The following is a 20124-nucleotide window of genomic DNA, read 5'->3' on the forward strand; positions in this document are numbered from 1 at the left end:
TTTTTTTGTTTTTTTACAGTTTTAATACCATAATTAATACCTTTAAATAAAAATACAAACAATGAATATATTGGTGTTGCCTTTGTGCCTTTTCAGACTTTGTAGGCAACGTTTGCGCACAAAGGTATCTCCGAACAGACTTCTGAGACAATGATCTTCAGCAAAATATACAGACCTTGACATTCACTTTTTAGCTCAACAGCCACTGTGGCTATAGCTATGGCAATGACCACTCATACCCAAATCAAGTCAACATGAAATGTATAACATGACATTCATTAAATGTCATTAAATAGCAGGTCATTGCTAGCAGGTTTATGCAAAACCTATTTAGCTCTGATAGGTTGTGTGTAAAGCTCTTTAATCTAGAGAGAGAAACCCCAACCGTTACTTGTCTGAATATTTTTTTTTGTTTTTTTGGTGTAAATTTAATTCTCAAGCAATATTCTCATCATTGGTCTGTCAGCTATGGCATTTAAATCTAGCATATTTTGTGTATGAGCCTGTGAAATACATATTCATTGTGATGTGATTTTACAGTTTATATCTAAGTCTATTATTAATTATCAAAAATCAAAAAGGTGTGCAGCATACCCGACACCCAGATGAACACTTTACACATCATTTTATGTGTAATTCTATTCAAATGCTGTACCAATGTAGGCTAGCCTATTATGTAACTTTAGGGACCTTACATTTGCGAATATCTAACTTCCAATGTGCCAGTCACATGATCAGATGCGCTGTGGTTCTGCCGTGATCTTAAAACAATAATAATAATAAATATAGCTGCAAGCAGCCATTATCGGGGCCAAGCGCAAAGAAGAAGACAAGACATGCCAGCATGGCTGGAAGTCTCAAGCCAACTGCAACAATGAGCCATTAAGGACCTATTAAGTTGATTTTAGGCAAAATAGCAGTCAAATTTTAAATACAGTCAATAATAATGGTTTAATGGTTTATCACTTTCGACCAATAGGTGTCACTGTTACGAAACTGATGTGGTTTAGTCAGATTGAGATGACAATGACACATGCAAAGTTTGGTGTCAATATGTCAAAGCATTGCAGAGATACAGCCTCAAGAGTAATTTTTGCATCATGGCTCAACTCTGTTGCAGTGGTATATGAAAACTGTTTTGTCTATCAATCCGAAATCCATAAGTATTTGTCAGCATGGTCTGAAGACGATACGGATCAATTTTGGTGAAAATCGGACAAACGGTCTAGGATGAGTTTGAAAAAGTAGATTTTTAACAAATAACAAGATGGAGCACAGATATGTTTGCAAAATATGGCAAAATTGGTATCTATCTTCTCGGCATGAGCCAATGAATGTATTATGACCAGTCTCATTACAATAGGCTAATTTAATCAAAAGTTATTAGCATTTTTGTACATTTTATTACAACTTTTGACCACAAGGTGGCGCTGCCCCGAAACTTTTTGAATATCTTCGGGACATAGAGCGGAAGACACATACCGAGTTTTGTAATGATACACTAGTGCATTCTTAAATTATAGCATTAGCATTTTAAACCGTAATACTGCATTGAAGTCAATGGGAATTTCATGTTTTGTTTTATTATAGCGCCACCAAGAGGCACAATCCCACCAATTTTTTTATGTGTCCTCGTAGTGAGCCCATACATATGTGTGTCAAGTTTGGTGAAAATATTTCATTTTGTTTTGGAGTTATAGACATTTATATGAAAAAACACGTAAAAAATGACTGACACCTGACTTTGATTGGATTTTACTACCCCTTACTATCAATATTTTGAGATTTGGGCATTAGCATATAGCTATCGACCTATGTTTCCGAACTTCTGAGGCTGGTTTCGTCTCGATCGGACTAGCGGTTTCGAAGATATCAGCAAATGTTTTTTAAGCACTAAATTACAACTCTGCGCAAACCATATGCCGAAACCTGGCAAGTCTGGTATCGTTGGAGTCGGCAAGGATTCAGGAGACCAAAAAACACACTCCCATCAAAATATGTCAACCACACCCAAAGTTATAAGCGTTTGAAAAAAAAAATTCTCCACTAGGTGGCGCTGTTTCGAAACTTCTCAGGCTACTTCAGGGCATCGTGGTGATGACCCATACCAAGTTTCATAACAATCTGTTCATGCGTTCATAAAATACAGCATTTTTGCACATAATTCAAAATGGCCGACATCCAAAATGGCCGACATGGTAAAATTGGATATCAGTCGACTCGGCATGACGCCCTGAATCTAATGAGACCAATTTTATGATTTTTGGATAAACGGTTCAGAAGTTATAAGCCAAAATAGGCATTTTTCGTATCTCCGGACAGGTAGGTGGCGCTGCGCCGAAACGCTGCATGTTGCTTCAAGTCATGCTTGTGATGACATGTACCAAGGTTGGTTTGAATACGATAAAGCGTTGCGGAGATATAGCCTTTAGTGTGTTTTTGCAACCTCCACGTAAAATTTGTTTGTGCGTTTATTGAAAACGATTGGACGAATCAACTTGAATTCCATAACTTTTTGTCAACATGCTCTGAAGATGATCTGTTTCAATTTTCGTGAAAATCGGAGCAACGGCCTAGGAGGAGTTCGAAAAAGTAGGTTTTTCAGAAAATTCAAAATGGCGGGAAAATTTGCATACCGGAAAATGACATCATAGGGTGAAATCGAATCGGCTTGAGCCAAGGAATCCGATGAAAAAAGAATTTTGTTTCTAGCCCTTAGGGGTCAAAAGTTATAAGCATAAATATGAGTGAAACTTTGGACAGGTGGTGGCGCTAGAGGGATTGAGTTAGAGGCACCAAATTTGCTATAGTGACAGCTCAGACTGGCCTCTATGAGTGTGCCAAATTTCACAACTTTTTACCATACGGTTCTATGGGCTGCCAGAGACTCCTATGGCGGAAGAAGAAAAAGAAGAAGAAGAAGAAGAAGAAGCAGAATAATAAATATAGCTGCAAGCAGCCATTATCGGGGCCAAGCGCAAAGAAGAAGACAAGACATGCCAGCATGGCTGGAAGTCTCAAGCCAACTGCAACAATGAGCCATTAAGGACCTATTAAGTTGATTTTAGGCAAAATAGCAGTCAAATTTTAAATACAGTCAATAATAATGGTTTAATGGTTTATCACTTTCGACCAATAGGTGTCACTGTTACGAAACTGATGTGGTTTAGTCAGATTGAGATGACAATGACACATGCAAAGTTTGGTGTCAATATGTCAAAGCATTGCAGAGATACAGCCTCAAGAGTAATTTTTGCATCATGGCTCAACTCTGTTGCAGTGGTATATGAAAACTGTTTTGTCTATCAATCCGAAATCCATAACTATTTGTCAGCATGGTCTGAAGACGATACGGATCAATTTTGGTGAAAATCGGACAAACGGTCTAGGATGAGTTTGAAAAAGTAGATTTTTAACAAATAACAAGATGGAGCACAGATATGTTTGCAAAATATGGCAAAATTGGTATCTATCTTCTCGGCATGAGCCAATGAATGTATTATGACCAGTCTCATTACAATAGGCTAATTTAATCAAAAGTTATTAGCATTTTTGTACATTTTATTACAACTTTTGAGCACAAGGTGGCGCTGCCCCGAAACTTTTTGAATATCTTCGGGACATAGAGCGGAAGACACATACCGAGTTTTGTAATGATACACTAGTGCATTCTTAAATTATAGCATTAGCATTTTAAACCGTAATACTGCATTGAAGTCAATGGGAATTTCATGTTTTGTTTTATTATAGCGCCACCAAGAGGCACAATCCCACCAATTTTTTTATGTGTCCTCGTAGTGAGCCCATACATATGTGTGTCAAGTTTGGTGAAAATATCTCATTTTGTTTTGGAGTTATAGACATTTATATGAAAAAACACGTAAAAAAGGACTGACACCTGACTTTGATTGGATTTTACTACCCCTTACTATCAATATTTTGAGATTTGGGCATTAGCGTATAGCTATCGACCTATGTTTCCGAACTTCTGAGGCTGGTTTCGTCTCGATCGGACTAGCGGTTTCGAAGATATCAGCAAATGTTTTTTAAGCACTAAATTACAACTCTGCGCAAACCATATGCCGAAACCTGGCAAGTCTGGTATCGTTGGAGTCGGCAAGGATTCAGGAGACCAAAAAACACACTCCCATCAAAATATGTCAACCACACCCAAAGTTATAAGCGTTTGAAAAAAAAAATTCTCCACTAGGTGGCGCTGTTTCGAAACTTCTCAGGCTACTTCAGGGCATCGTGGTGATGACCCATACCAAGTTTCATAACAATCTGTTCATGCGTTCATAAAATACAGCATTTTTGCACATAATTCAAAATGGCCGACATCCAAAATGGCCGACATGGTAAAATTGGATATCAGTCGACTCGGCATGACGCCCTGAATCTAATGAGACCAATTTTATGATTTTTGGATAAACGGTTCAGAAGTTATAAGCCAAAATAGGCATTTTTCGTATCTCCGGACAGGTAGGTGGCGCTGCGCCGAAACGCTGCATGTTGCTTCAAGTCATGCTTGTGATGACATGTACCAAGGTTGGTTTGAATACGATAAAGCGTTGCGGAGATATAGCCTTTAGTGTGTTTTTGCAACCTCCACGTAAAATTTGTTTGTGCGTTTATTGAAAACGATTGGACGAATCAACTTGAATTCCATAACTTTTTGTCAACATGCTCTGAAGATGATCTGTTTCAATTTTCGTGAAAATCGGAGCAACGGCCTAGGAGGAGTTCGAAAAAGTAGGTTTTTCAGAAAATTCAAAATGGCGGGAAAATTTGCATACCGGAAAATGACATCATAGGGTGAAATCGAATCGGCTTGAGCCAAGGAATCCGATGAAAAAAGAATTTTGTTTCTAGCCCTTAGGGGTCAAAAGTTATAAGCATAAATATGAGTGAAACTTTGGACAGGTGGTGGCGCTAGAGGGATTGAGTTAGAGGCACCAAATTTGCTATAGTGACAGCTCAGACTGGCCTCTATGAGTGTGCCAAATTTCACAACTTTTTACCATACGGTTCTATGGGCTGCCAGAGACTCCTATGGCGGAAAAAGAAGAAGAAGAAGAAGCAGAATAATAATAGGAACACTAACAATTTCAATAGGTGCCTCCGCACCTTCGGTGCTTGGCCCCTAAATATAGCTGCAAGCAGCCATTATCGGGGCCAAGCGCAAAGAAGAAGACAAGACATGCCAGCATGGCTGGAAGTCTCAAGCCAACTGCAACAATGAGCCATTAAGGACCTATTAAGTTGATTTTAGGCAAAATAGCAGTCAAATTTTAAATACAGTCAATAATAATGGTTTAATGGTTTATCACTTTCGACCAATAGGTGTCACTGTTACGAAACTGATGTGGTTTAGTCAGATTGAGATGACAATGACACATGCAAAGTTTGGTGTCAATATGTCAAAGCATTGCAGAGATACAGCCTCAAGAGTAATTTTTGCATCATGGCACAACTCTGTTGCAGTGGTATATGAAAACTGTTTTGTCTATCAATCCGAAATCCATAACTATTTGTCAGCATGGTCTGAAGACGATACGGATCAATTTTGGTGAAAATCGGACAAACGGTCTAGGATGAGTTTGAAAAAGTAGATTTTTAACAAATAACAAGATGGAGCACAGATATGTTTGCAAAATATGGCAAAATTGGTATCTATCTTCTCGGCATGAGCCAATGAATGTATTATGACCAGTCTCATTACAATAGGCTAATTTAATCAAAAGTTATTAGCATTTTTGTACATTTTATTACAACTTTTGACCACAAGGTGGCGCTACCCCGAAACTTTTTGAGTATCTTCAGGACATGGAGCGGAAGACACATACCGAGTTTTGTAACGATACACTAGTGCATTCTTAAATTATAGCATTAGCATTTTAAACCGTAATACTGCATTGAAGTCAATGGGAATTTCATGTTTTGTTTTATTATAGCGCCACCAAGAGGCACAATCCCACCAATTTTTTTATGTGTCCTCATAGTGAGCCCATACATATGTGTGTCAAGTTTGGTGAAAATATTTCATTTTGTTTTGGAGTTATAGACATTTATATGAAAAAACACGTAAAAAATGACTGACACCTGACTTTGATTGGATTTTACTACCCCTTACTATCAATATTTTGAGATTTGGGCATTAGCGTATAGCTATCGACCTATGTTTCCGAACTTCTGAGGCTGGTTTCGTCTCGATCGGACTAGCGGTTTCGAAGATATCAGCAAATGTTTTTTAAGCACTAAATTACAACTCTGCGCAAACCATATGCCGAAACCTGGCAAGTCTGGTATCGTTGGAGTCGGCAAGGATTCAGGAGACCAAAAAACACACTCCCATCAAAATATGTCAACCACACCCAAAGTTATAAGCGTTTGGAAAAAAAAATTCTCCACTAGGTGGCGCTGTTTCGAAACTTCTCAGGCTACTTCAGGGCATCGTGGTGATGACCCATACCAAGTTTCATAACAATCTGTTCATGCGTTCATAAAATACAGCATTTTTGCACATAATTCAAAATGGCCGACATCCAAAATGGCCGACATGGTAAAATTGGATATCAGTCGACTCGGCATGACGCCCTGAATCTAATGAGACCAATTTTATGATTTTTGGATAAACGGTTCAGAAGTTATAAGCCAAAATAGGCATTTTTCGTATCTCCGGACAGGTAGGTGGCGCTGCGCCGAAACGCTGCATGTTGCTTCAAGTCATGCTTGTGATGACATGTACCAAGGTTGGTTTGAATACGATAAAGCGTTGCGGAGATATAGCCTTTAGTGTGTTTTTGCAACCTCCACGTAAAATTTGTTTGTGCGTTTATTGAAAACGATTGGACGAATCAACTTGAATTCCATAACTTTTTGTCAACATGCTCTGAAGATGATCTGTTTCAATTTTCGTGAAAATCGGAGCAACGGCCTAGGAGGAGTTCGAAAAAGTAGGTTTTTCAGAAAATTCAAAATGGCGGGAAAATTTGCATACCGGAAAATGACATCATAGGGTGAAATCGAATCGGCTTGAGCCAAGGAATCCGATGAAAAAAGAATTTTGTTTCTAGCCCTTAGGGGTCAAAAGTTATAAGCATAAATATGAGTGAAACTTTGGACAGGTGGTGGCGCTAGAGGGATTGAGTTAGAGGCACCAAATTTGCTATAGTGACAGCTCAGACTGGCCTCTATGAGTGTGCCAAATTTCACAACTTTTTACCATACGGTTCTATGGGCTGCCAGAGACTCCTATGGCGGAAGAAGAAGAAGAAGCAGAATAATAATAGGAACACTAACGATTTCAATAGGTGCCTCCGCACCTTCGGTGCTTGGCCCCTAATAATAGGAACACTAACGATTTCAATAGGTGCCTCCGCACCTTCGGTGCTTGGCCCCTAATAATAGGAACACTAACAATTTCAATAGGTGCCTCCGCACCTTCGGTGCTTGGCCCCTAAATAGCTGCAAGCAGCCATTATCGGGGCCAAGCGCAAAGAAGAAGACAAGACATGCCAGCATGGCTGGAAGTCTCAAGCCAACTGCAACAATGAGCCATTAAGGACCTATTAAGTTGATTTTAGGCAAAATAGCAGTCAAATTTTAAATACAGTCAATAATAATGGTTTAATGGTTTATCACTTTCGACCAATAGGTGTCACTGTTACGAAACTGATGTGGTTTAGTCAGATTGAGATGACAATGACACATGCAAAGTTTGGTGTCAATATGTCAAAGCATTGCAGAGATACAGCCTCAAGAGTAATTTTTGCATCATGGCTCAACTCTGTTGCAGTGGTATATGAAAACTGTTTTGTCTATCAATCCGAAATCCATAAGTATTTGTCAGCATGGTCTGAAGACGATACGGATCAATTTTGGTGAAAATCGGACAAACGGTCTAGGATGAGTTTGAAAAAGTAGATTTTTAACAAATAACAAGATGGAGCACAGATATGTTTGCAAAATATGGCAAAATTGGTATCTATCTTCTCGGCATGAGCCAATGAATGTATTATGACCAGTCTCATTACAATAGGCTAATTTAATCAAAAGTTATTAGCATTTTTGTACATTTTATTACAACTTTTGACCACAAGGTGGCGCTGCCCCGAAACTTTTTGAATATCTTCGGGACATAGAGCGGAAGACACATACCGAGTTTTGTAATGATACACTAGTGCATTCTTAAATTATAGCATTAGCATTTTAAACCGTAATACTGCATTGAAGTCAATGGGAATTTCATGTTTTGTTTTATTATAGCGCCACCAAGAGGCACAATCCCACCAATTTTTTTATGTGTCCTCGTAGTGAGCCCATACATATGTGTGTCAAGTTTGGTGAAAATATTTCATTTTGTTTTGGAGTTATAGACATTTATATGAAAAAACACGTAAAAAATGACTGACACCTGACTTTGATTGGATTTTACTACCCCTTACTATCAATATTTTGAGATTTGGGCATTAGCGTATAGCTATCGACCTATGTTTCCGAACTTCTGAGGCTGGTTTCGTCTCGATCGGACTAGCGGTTTCGAAGATATCAGCAAATGTTTTTTAAGCACTAAATTACAACTCTGCGCAAACCATATGCCGAAACCTGGCAAGTCTGGTATCGTTGGAGTCGGCAAGGATTCAGGAGACCAAAAAACACACTCCCATCAAAATATGTCAACCACACCCAAAGTTATAAGCGTTTGAAAAAAAAAATTCTCCACTAGGTGGCGCTGTTTCGAAACTTCTCAGGCTACTTCAGGGCATCGTGGTGATGACCCATACCAAGTTTCATAACAATCTGTTCATGCGTTCATAAAATACAGCATTTTTGCACATAATTCAAAATGGCCGACATCCAAAATGGCCGACATGGTAAAATTGGATATCAGTCGACTCGGCATGACGCCCTGAATCTAATGAGACCAATTTTATGATTTTTGGATAAACGGTTCAGAAGTTATAAGCCAAAATAGGCATTTTTCGTATCTCCGGACAGGTAGGTGGCGCTGCGCCGAAACGCTGCATGTTGCTTCAAGTCATGCTTGTGATGACATGTACCAAGGTTGGTTTGAATACGATAAAGCGTTGCGGAGATATAGCCTTTAGTGTGTTTTTGCAACCTCCACGTAAAATTTGTTTGTGCGTTTATTGAAAACGATTGGACGAATCAACTTGAATTCCATAACTTTTTGTCAACATGCTCTGAAGATGATCTGTTTCAATTTTCGTGAAAATCGGAGCAACGGCCTAGGAGGAGTTCGAAAAAGTAGGTTTTTCAGAAAATTCAAAATGGCGGGAAAATTTGCATACCGGAAAATGACATCATAGGGTGAAATCGAATCGGCTTGAGCCAAGGAATCCGATGAAAAAAGAATTTTGTTTCTAGCCCTTAGGGGTCAAAAGTTATAAGCATAAATATGAGTGAAACTTTGGACAGGTGGTGGCGCTAGAGGGATTGAGTTAGAGGCACCAAATTTGCTATAGTGACAGCTCAGACTGGCCTCTATGAGTGTGCCAAATTTCACAACTTTTTACCATACGGTTCTATGGGCTGCCAGAGACTCCTATGGCGGAAGAAGAAGAAGAAGAAGAAGAAGAAGAAGAAGAAGAAGAAGAAGAAGCAGAATAATAACAAGCAGCCATTATCGGGGCCAAGCGCAAAGAAGAAGACAAGACATGCCAGCATGGCTGGAAGTCTCAAGCCAACTGCAACAATGAGCCATTAAGGACCTATTAAGTTGATTTTAGGCAAAATAGCAGTCAAATTTTAAATACAGTCAATAATAATGGTTTAATGGTTTATCACTTTCGACCAATAGGTGTCACTGTTACGAAACTGATGTGGTTTAGTCAGATTGAGATGACAATGACACATGCAAAGTTTGGTGTCAATATGTCAAAGCATTGCAGAGATACAGCCTCAAGAGTCATTTTTGCATCATGGCTCAACTCTGTTGCAGTGGTATATGAAAACTGTTTTGTCTATCAACATGAAATCCATAACTATTTGTCGGCATGGTCTAAAGACGATACGGTTCAATTTTGGTGAAAATCGGACAAACGGTCTAGGATGAGTTTGAAAAAGTAGGTTTTTAACAAATAACAAGACGGAGGACAGATAGGTTTGCAAAATATGGCACAATTGGTATCCATGTTCTCGGCATGAGCCATTGACTGTATTATGACCAGTTTCATTACAATGGGTTAATTTAATCAAAAGTTATTCGCATTTCTGTACATTTTATTACAACTTTTGACCACAAGGTGGCGCTACCCCGAAACTTTTTGAGTATCTTCAGGACATGGAGCGGAAGACACATACCGAGTTTTGTAACGATACGCTAATGCATTCGTAAATTATAGCATTAGCATTTTAAACCATAATACTGCATTGAAGTCAATGGGAATTTCATGTTTTGTTTTATTATAGCGCCACCAAGAGGCACAATCCCACCAATTTTTTTATGTGTCCTCATAGTGAGCCCATACATATGTGTGTCAAGTTTGGTGAAAATATCTCATTTTGTTTTGGAGTTATAGACATTTATATGAAAAAACACGTAAAAAAGGACTGACACCTGACTTTGATTGGATTTTACTACCCCTTACTATCAATATTTTGAGATTTGGGCATTAGCGTATAGCTATCGACCTATGTTTCCGAACTTCTGAGGCTGGTTTCGTCTCGATCGGACTAGCGGTTTCGAAGATATCAGCAAATGTTTTTTAAGCACTAAATTACAACTCTGCGCAAACCATATGCCGAAACCTGGCAAGTCTGGTATCGTTGGAGTCGGCAAGGATTCAGGAGACCAAAAAACACACTCCCATCAAAATATGTCAACCACACCCAAAGTTATAAGCGTTTGAAAAAAAAAATTCTCCACTAGGTGGCGCTGTTTCGAAACTTCTCAGGCTACTTCAGGGCATCGTGGTGATGACCCATACCAAGTTTCATAACAATCTGTTCATGCGTTCATAAAATACAGCATTTTTGCACATAATTCAAAATGGCCGACATCCAAAATGGCCGACATGGTAAAATTGGATATCAGTCGACTCGGCATGACGCCCTGAATCTAATGAGACCAATTTTATGATTTTTGGATAAACGGTTCAGAAGTTATAAGCCAAAATATGCATTTTTCGTATCTCCGGACCAGTAGGTGGCGCTGCGCCGAAACGCTGCATGTTGCTTCAGGTCATGCTTGTGATGACATGTACCAAGTTTGGTTTGAATACGATAAAGCGTTGCGGAGATATAGCCTTTAGTGTGTTTTTGCAACCTCCACGTAAAATTTGTTTGTGCGTTTATTGAAAACGATTGGACGAATCAACTTGAATTCCATAACTTTTTGTCAACATGCTCTGAAGATGATCTGTTTCAATTTTCGTGAAAATCGGAGCAACGGCCTAGGAGGAGTTCGAAAAAGTAGGTTTTTCAGAAAATTCAAAATGGCGGGAAAATTTGCATACCGGAAAATGACATCATAGGGTGAAATCGAATCGGCTTGAGCCAAGGAATCCGATGAAAAAAGAATTTTGTTTCTAGCCCTTAGGGGTCAAAAGTTATAAGCATAAATATGAGTGAAACTTTGGACAGGTGGTGGCGCTAGAGGGATTGAGTTAGAGGCACCAAATTTGCTATAGTGACAGCTCAGACTGGCCTCTATGAGTGTGCCAAATTTCACAACTTTTTACCATACGGTTCTATGGGCTGCCAGAGACTCCTATGGCGGAAGAAGCAGAATAATAACAAGCAGCCATTATCGGGGCCAAGCGCAAAGAAGAAGACAAGACATGCCAGCATGGCTGGAAGTCTCAAGCCAACTGCAACAATGAGCCATTAAGGACCTATTAAGTTGATTTTAGGCAAAATAGCAGTCAAATTTTAAATACAGTCAATAATAATGGTTTAATGGTTTATCACTTTCGACCAATAGGTGTCACTGTTACGAAACTGATGTGGTTTAGTCAGATTGAGATGACAATGACACATGCAAAGTTTGGTGTCAATATGTCAAAGCATTGCAGAGATACAGCCTCAAGAGTAATTTTTGCATCATGGCTCAACTCTGTTGCAGTGGTATATGAAAACTGTTTTGTCTATCAATCCGAAATCCATAACTATTTGTCAGCATGGTCTGAAGACGATACGGATCAATTTTGGTGAAAATCGGACAAACGGTCTAGGATGAGTTTGAAAAAGTAGATTTTTAACAAATAACAAGATGGAGCACAGATATGTTTGCAAAATATGGCAAAATTGGTATCTATCTTCTCGGCATGAGCCAATGAATGTATTATGACCAGTCTCATTACAATAGGCTAATTTAATCAAAAGTTATTAGCATTTTTGTACATTTTATTACAACTTTTGACCACAAGGTGGCGCTGCCCCGAAACTTTTTGAATATGTTCGGGACATAGAGCGGAAGACACATACCGAGTTTTGTAATGATACACTAGTGCATTCTTAAATTATAGCATTAGCATTTTAAACCGTAATACTGCATTGAAGTCAATGGGAATTTCATGTTTTGTTTTATTATAGCGCCACCAAGAGGCACAATCCCACCAATTTTTTTATGTGTCCTCGTAGTGAGCCCATACATATGTGTGTCAAGTTTGGTGAAAATATTTCATTTTGTTTTGGAGTTATAGACATTTATATGAAAAAACACGTAAAAAATGACTGACACCTGACTTTGATTGGATTTTACTACCCCTTACTATCAATATTTTGAGATTTGGGCATTAGCGTATAGCTATCGACCTATGTTTCCGAACTTCTGAGGCTGGTTTCGTCTCGATCGGACTAGCGGTTTCGAAGATATCAGCAAATGTTTTTTAAGCACTAAATTACAACTCTGCGCAAACCATATGCCGAAACCTGGCAAGTCTGGTATCGTTGGAGTCGGCAAGGATTCAGGAGACCAAAAAACACACTCCCATCAAAATATGTCAACCACACCCAAAGTTATAAGCGTTTGAAAAAAAAAATTCTCCACTAGGTGGCGCTGTTTCGAAACTTCTCAGGCTACTTCAGGGCATCGTGGTGATGACCCATACCAAGTTTCATAACAATCTGTTCATGCGTTCATAAAATACAGCATTTTTGCACATAATTCAAAATGGCCGACATCCAAAATGGCCGACATGGTAAAATTGGATATCAGTCGACTCGGCATGACGCCCTGAATCTAATGAGACCAATTTTATGATTTTTGGATAAACGGTTCAGAAGTTATAAGCCAAAATAGGCATTTTTCGTATCTCCGGACAGGTAGGTGGCGCTGCGCCGAAACGCTGCATGTTGCTTCAAGTCATGCTTGTGATGACATGTACCAAGGTTGGTTTGAATACGATAAAGCGTTGCGGAGATATAGCCTTTAGTGTGTTTTTGCAACCTCCACGTAAAATTTGTTTGTGCGTTTATTGAAAACGATTGGACGAATCAACTTGAATTCCATAACTTTTTGTCAACATGCTCTGAAGATGATCTGTTTCAATTTTCGTGAAAATCGGAGCAACGGCCTAGGAGGAGTTCGAAAAAGTAGGTTTTTCAGAAAATTCAAAATGGCGGGAAAATTTGCATACCGGAAAATGACATCATAGGGTGAAATCGAATCGGCTTGAGCCAAGGAATCCGATGAAAAAAGAATTTTGTTTCTAGCCCTTAGGGGTCAAAAGTTATAAGCATAAATATGAGTGAAACTTTGGACAGGTGGTGGCGCTAGAGGGATTGAGTTAGAGGCACCAAATTTGCTATAGTGACAGCTCAGACTGGCCTCTATGAGTGTGCCAAATTTCACAACTTTTTACCATACGGTTCTATGGGCTGCCAGAGACTCCTATGGCGGAAAAAGAAGAAGAAGAAGCAGAATAATAATAGGAACACTAACGATTTCAATAGGTGCCTCCGCACCTTCGGTGCTTGGCCCCTAAAAAAATCATCATTGCTGAAATAGAACATAAAAAAGCTGCCAAAAGTAGCTGGGAGCTGTTGCACGCCACAGCTGAAATCCACCCGGTTGGCGGGTGTTTATGTCAAGCCCTGTATATTTACTGTGTATATTTAATGACTACAATAGGAATTTCTTCAAATGACATCAAAAGTGAAAAACACTGGTCAAAAACGTACATTTACACACAAACCGACCACCAACCACAACTTTCAAACGCCATCTTTATTTTTTTTTAGCTCAGTTCAACTGTAACATAAAGGAAAGCACAGGATTGTGGGATATAAAAGGCAGTGAAGGATACATCTTTGGTGCCTTCATAAATTTGATCAGATGAAGGTATTTCAGGAGACAGCAAGCAAAGCTAACATTAGATTTGGATGTGCCTTGATGCCTTTGTACCTTGGGCTGTGGCAGCATTTTTCAGTTTTCAGATGCGGCCGAGTTACAGCCTTGGAAGCAGGTGCAGTTCTTAAGCCTTGTCACTGACATTCACATGTTTCTCATAAAGCTACGCCTGTTAGTAGTTCAACAGCAAGCGCCCTGTCCAGACCCATCAATTAAGAGTCCAGATGCAGCAAGCATGTCAGTGGTTATGCCACTTCATATACAAATGATGGAGTTCCTCTTGGCATTATCCAGTGACAGAGGGATAGGCCTAGACTATCAGAAAATACTTCGACAGTTAATCATCCCATTCAGTGTGTCAATATAATTTACTGCCCTTTTGCATTGATGGCTTAAAGGAAAACAAAGTGGCTGGGTGACAATGCAGTCTTCATTTTGGTATTGATAATTTATTTTATATGCTGCTTTCATAACTATATTTCAGTGTGATTATGGGTGATAATTTATTTTATATGCTGATCATTTATTTTATATGCTGCTTTCATAACTATATTTCAGTGTGATTATGGATGATAGTTTATTTTATATGCTGATCATTTATTTTATATGCTGCTTTCATAACTATATTTCAGTGTGATTATGGGTGATAATTTATTTTACATGCTGATCATTTATTTGATATGCTGCTTTCATAACTATATTTCAGTGTCATTATAGGTGCAGCAGAGGAAACTTAACTCCCTTTTTTAAACGTCTGTCTGTGCCAAGTTTGTTTTCCCCTTGTTGCTGTTTCTGCAATGAGGGGGTGAAATTAAGGAAGTGCTGCTTCACGTTAGCTACACATTCAGGCACTGGTAAATGATGGTGCCCTGCTGTGCAGGATGAAGAAGCTTTACGTTTGGGAAGTTTAGCCTGTTGAGACAACCCTAGGAAGAAACATTGACCTGCTAAATCAGAGTCATGCATTGGACTATCTCTCTTTCCCTTCTCTCTCTGTCCCATTTGTCCCTTCATGATGTCTAATTTTATCCATGGTTATTGAATAACAGTTCATGAGAAGGCAGGCTGAATAATCGATCGTGCCACTCTTGCCGCTATAAATAGAAGTGGGCTAAGTGCTTCATCAGAGGGATGAAGAGGCCTGTGAAAAAGACGAATAAGGCTCAATGCCTTCAAGAGGAAAATCAAGAGATCAGGGCCATCAGGGTCAAAGTTGTAGATTGATGAGTGATATATTGACAATAAAGATTATTTTGAGGAATATCATCACATAGATAGATTCATTGGCTTTAAAGGAGCCAAGTCTATTTAATCTTAAGTGTTTATTGCATGGCAGAGGTGAAAGGTGAGTTTCACTGGCTTGAAAGTCCTTTGCAATTTAACACCTACACTACCTCACCACTTGAGGGCTTCACAACACCTCAGACATCACAGACTCAATCACTCTTATAAATCACTGCACACCCAAGCTTGGCGGGTCTCTTTTTCCAGCACATTCTGATGAACAATATTACCAGAGAGGATTATGCATCTGTGGATTCATCAATAATTGTTACAAGTTTTATTAAAGTTAATAAATGTTCTCAAAAAAAAAAAATGTTTTTTTTATTTATTTAGTTGGTTGGTAAAATATACTTAGAGAATTTGTGTTAATTAATTAATATTAAAGACATACAGTTATCATATTTATTATACTGTTAGTAAAAAAAAAGTTCTTATAAGCCCAGGAAATCAATTACAGGTGGCAATCGTAACAAATTAAACGGATGTAATCAGTAATCTCTAATCTTTGTTTCAGATGCATAACTGTTCCAAAGTTTGGGGTTGATTAAATGTGTTAGCGCTATCTTAGCAAGGTTGCATTTATTTGATCAGAAACAGTAAAACTGTGTTAAATATCTTTACAATTTAAATTATTTTCAAATGTATATTAGCATTTTTCTATTTGAATATATTTTTAAATGTAATTTATTTCTGTGATGGTAAAGCTGTATTTTCAGCATCATTACTCCAGTCTTCAGAGTCACATGATCCTTCAGAAATCATTCGAATATGCTGATTTTGCTCAAGAAACATTTCCAAAATGATTGTGCAAACATCAGAATTATTTGATGAATAGAAAGTTCAAATGACTGAATTTATTTAACTTTTTACTTTAAAAAAACAGGTGTTCATTTTTCAAGTTCATGTGTGTGTTGACAATCCAAATTAAGACTGTATTAACTTGCCTTTATGAATGATTCTCTTTGTCTTTATTCATGATTTTGGGCTCATTCACTCAGGCTGAGGCAGTCGAGCTGAAGGAGGACATGATAAGAGAAGACTGTAAGTTCTGCTGTTAATAGAGACAGCCTCAGATACATGCATTAAATGAACTGCAGTCACATTCACATTTATCAAGCTCTGCTCTGTGAAGGACTAATGAGGACCAGTGGTTGCTTTTTATTCCAGAGAGGAAATGGAAGAAACTGGATTCACTTTTGTTCATTTGAACAATATCTCAAAAGATATCTTTACTTTTCATGTTTACACAAATAGCTGAGGACTAATTCCTGTTTTGTTCCCCGACACAACATTTTAACAAGTAGGAAAGGATAATACAGTTTATGAGCACAAACCATATCTTTATGTGTATTTTATCAGTTAATTAGACAGCGGCCATACATCAACATACCAATGCATGAACTCTGAGCACAGAATGAGATAGAATTCATGAAAAGGCTGCAGCTGCGACTGAATGAAATGGATTAATCAACTATACACAAGATCTTGTGGTGTTCCACAGGAATCCCCTTTTATCTTCACTTGACAAGTCACTACAAGCATGTTCCTTACTGAGAGCTTACAAGACTCAGCTCACAGTTCTCCATTAGTCATTTGCAGTCAAAAATCAAGTGATCTATATGAAGTGATTTCAATGTGAATCTGTGAAACGGTTTTACCTGGTTTCATTTGTGTGTAAACCTGTAAGCAGGGGGATAGTAATATGCGTTGCCTAAAATCTTCAAAGAGTGCAAACCGTTACCTGAATCCATAATTAGGGATCTCCAAACTTTGACAATCTTCTCCTTGGACTTTGGTGCCGCTCACTGTAGCAGGTCTCCTCTTTTGGAGGTGCATTATTGATGGCTCTTTCTCACTCGGTGTTGCTGTTGCTTAGAGAGGGATACAGAGGCACTTAGGAAATTGAACTAGATGCAAACTTCATTGCACCAAACCTTTTAGTGATGTCATTAATTAAACTGCATTGTGAATATGGAGTGTGTTTGGCAGGAGACTGTGACAGCCATCGGCTGCTGGACTGACTGCCTCAACTGAAGCACTTAGACAAACACGCAGAGTGATGTCATCCAGGCAACGCACTGCTGAGAGTTTTGGGAAAAGTAGTTTTTAGTCAGACATTAATTTACTATTGATTTGAAGCCAAAAAATGACTAAAGTTAATGATTAAAAGTTACACCAAAAAAGCTACAGATAGATAAATAGATGAATATATCTAATATATTAAATATATTAATAATTTAATAATTATTAATAACAAAAATGTTCTATATTGTGAACATTTATTTAATTGAAATGTTCAATATGTATATGTAGATATAAATATAAGGCTTTTTTTGTTGCTTTTTTTTTTACGTTTATTGTAAAAATATATACAATGAAATAATATTAAAAATATATGACCGCAAAATAGAAAGAAACAGACAGACAGACAAACAGACAGACAGGTGATAGATAGATGTAATGATAAACAGGACGGAAGCAATTGCAATGCAAAAGACAATGTTTATTGAACAGATACTCAGTAAAGTGATGGAAGATCGTTGCACAGATCCTTCTGTGATGAAGCCGTAGAGCGGGAACACAGACAGCAGGAGATCGTGACGCAGGGACTGAGATGGGATCCTGATGACTGTGTGCAAAGTGAGGATAAGTCCGTGGTGAGTTGGTGAGATCGACAATAGAAGAGTCCAGAGTCCGGTGCACAGGAAACACGAGGAACATGGAACAGGCACGCGACACGGGGAACTCAAACAACGATCTGACAACATGGAGAGGGAGAGAAGACATTAAGTAGGCTGTGATGATCATGAACAGCTGCCGCTGATCAGGCTAACCAGTGACCACGCCCCTCAGAACAAACAACGTAACGAGACACACCCACACAACATACACCTGCACCACATACACACACACAAGACTAGAATGAGACAGCGGATTTACCAACCGTGACAGTACCCTCTCCCCTAGGAACGCCTCCTGGCGTTCCCAGACGACCCTACCTGCCGACGGTAATCATCGATAAGGGAGTGATCCAGTATGTCTCGAGCAGGCACCCAACTCCTCTCCTCTGGACCGTAACCCTCCCAATCCACCAAATACTGGAATCCGCGTCCCCTCCGTCTCGAGTCCAGAATACGATGTACCGAATAAGTAGGTTCCCCATCTACGAGTCGCGGCGGTGGGGGAACCGGGACAGGCGGATTAAGATGTGAATGAAACACGGGCTTGATCTTGGAAACATGAAAGGCGGAATGAATTCTCCTGTACGCCGGAGGAAGGTTGAGGCGGACTGTCACCGGACTAATGATCTTGGTAACAGTGAATGGGCCAATAAATTTGGGAGCAAGTTTATTAGAGACGGAGCGGAGTGGAATGTTCTTGGTAGAAAGCCACACTTTTTGACCCACGACGTATACGGGTGGCTTAGACCGGTGGCGGTCGGCTTTAGCCTTGGTGCGCGCCCCCACTTGGAGTAGAGTCTCGCGGGCTCTAGTCCATGTGCGGCGACACCTCTGGACAAAGGCGTGGGCGGAGGAGACCGCGACCTCGGATTCCAGGCTAGGAAAAATTGGTGGTTGGTACCCTAAACTACACTTAAACGGGGAAAGGCCCGTAGATGACACTGGTAACGAGTTATGAGCGTACTCAACCATAGAAAGTTGTTGACTCCAGGAAGAAGGGTTCTTGGAAACCAAACATCGCAACACCCTTTCAAGATCTTGGTTGGCTCGCTCAGACTGACCGTTGGTCTGGGGATGGTAACCCGAAGACAGACTGACTGTAGCTCCTAATAATCTACAAAACTCAGTCCAAAATTTGGACACAAACTGGGGACCTCTGTCAGAAACCACGTCCATCGGGAGGCCATGTAACCGAAAGACGTGATCAATGACGGTGACCGCTGTCTCCTTGGCTGAAGGTAATTTGGGCAAGGGGATGAAATGAGCCGCCTTCGAGAATCGGTCCACAACAGTCAAAACAACCGTCATACCCTTAGAGGGTGGGAGGGCGGTGACAAAATCTAGCGCAATGTGGGACCAGGGTCTCGAAGGGACTGACAGCGGTTGGAGTAACCCATCTGGAGGTCGGTTAGACGTCTTACCAACCGCGCAAACAGAGCAAGCCAAAACAAAATCATGGACATCGCGAGCCATTAATGGCCACCAAAACCGTTGCTTTACTAAGTGCTTAGTGCGACTTATCCCTGGATGACAGGCCACGTTGGAGCAATGACCCCATCGGATAACGTCGGACCGTAACCCCTCCGGAACAAACAAACGATTCGGTGGGCAACCGGGCGGAGGCGTTACCCCTTCTAGGGCCGTCTTGACCCTCGATTCGACCTCCCATACGAGTGTGGAGATAACTACTTTCTCCGGTAAAATACACTCGGGAGTAACCGGGCGCTCGGATGGATCAAAAATACGAGATAAAGCATCGGGTTTGATGTTCTTGGAACCCGGGCGGTACGAGAGAGTAAAGTCAAAACGTCCGAAAAAAAGTGCCCACCGAGCCTGCCTGGA

Source organism: Pseudorasbora parva, chromosome 9 (assembly GCF_024679245.1).
Source record: "Pseudorasbora parva isolate DD20220531a chromosome 9, ASM2467924v1, whole genome shotgun sequence".
NCBI classification, from domain to species: Eukaryota; Metazoa; Chordata; class Actinopteri; order Cypriniformes; family Gobionidae; genus Pseudorasbora; species Pseudorasbora parva.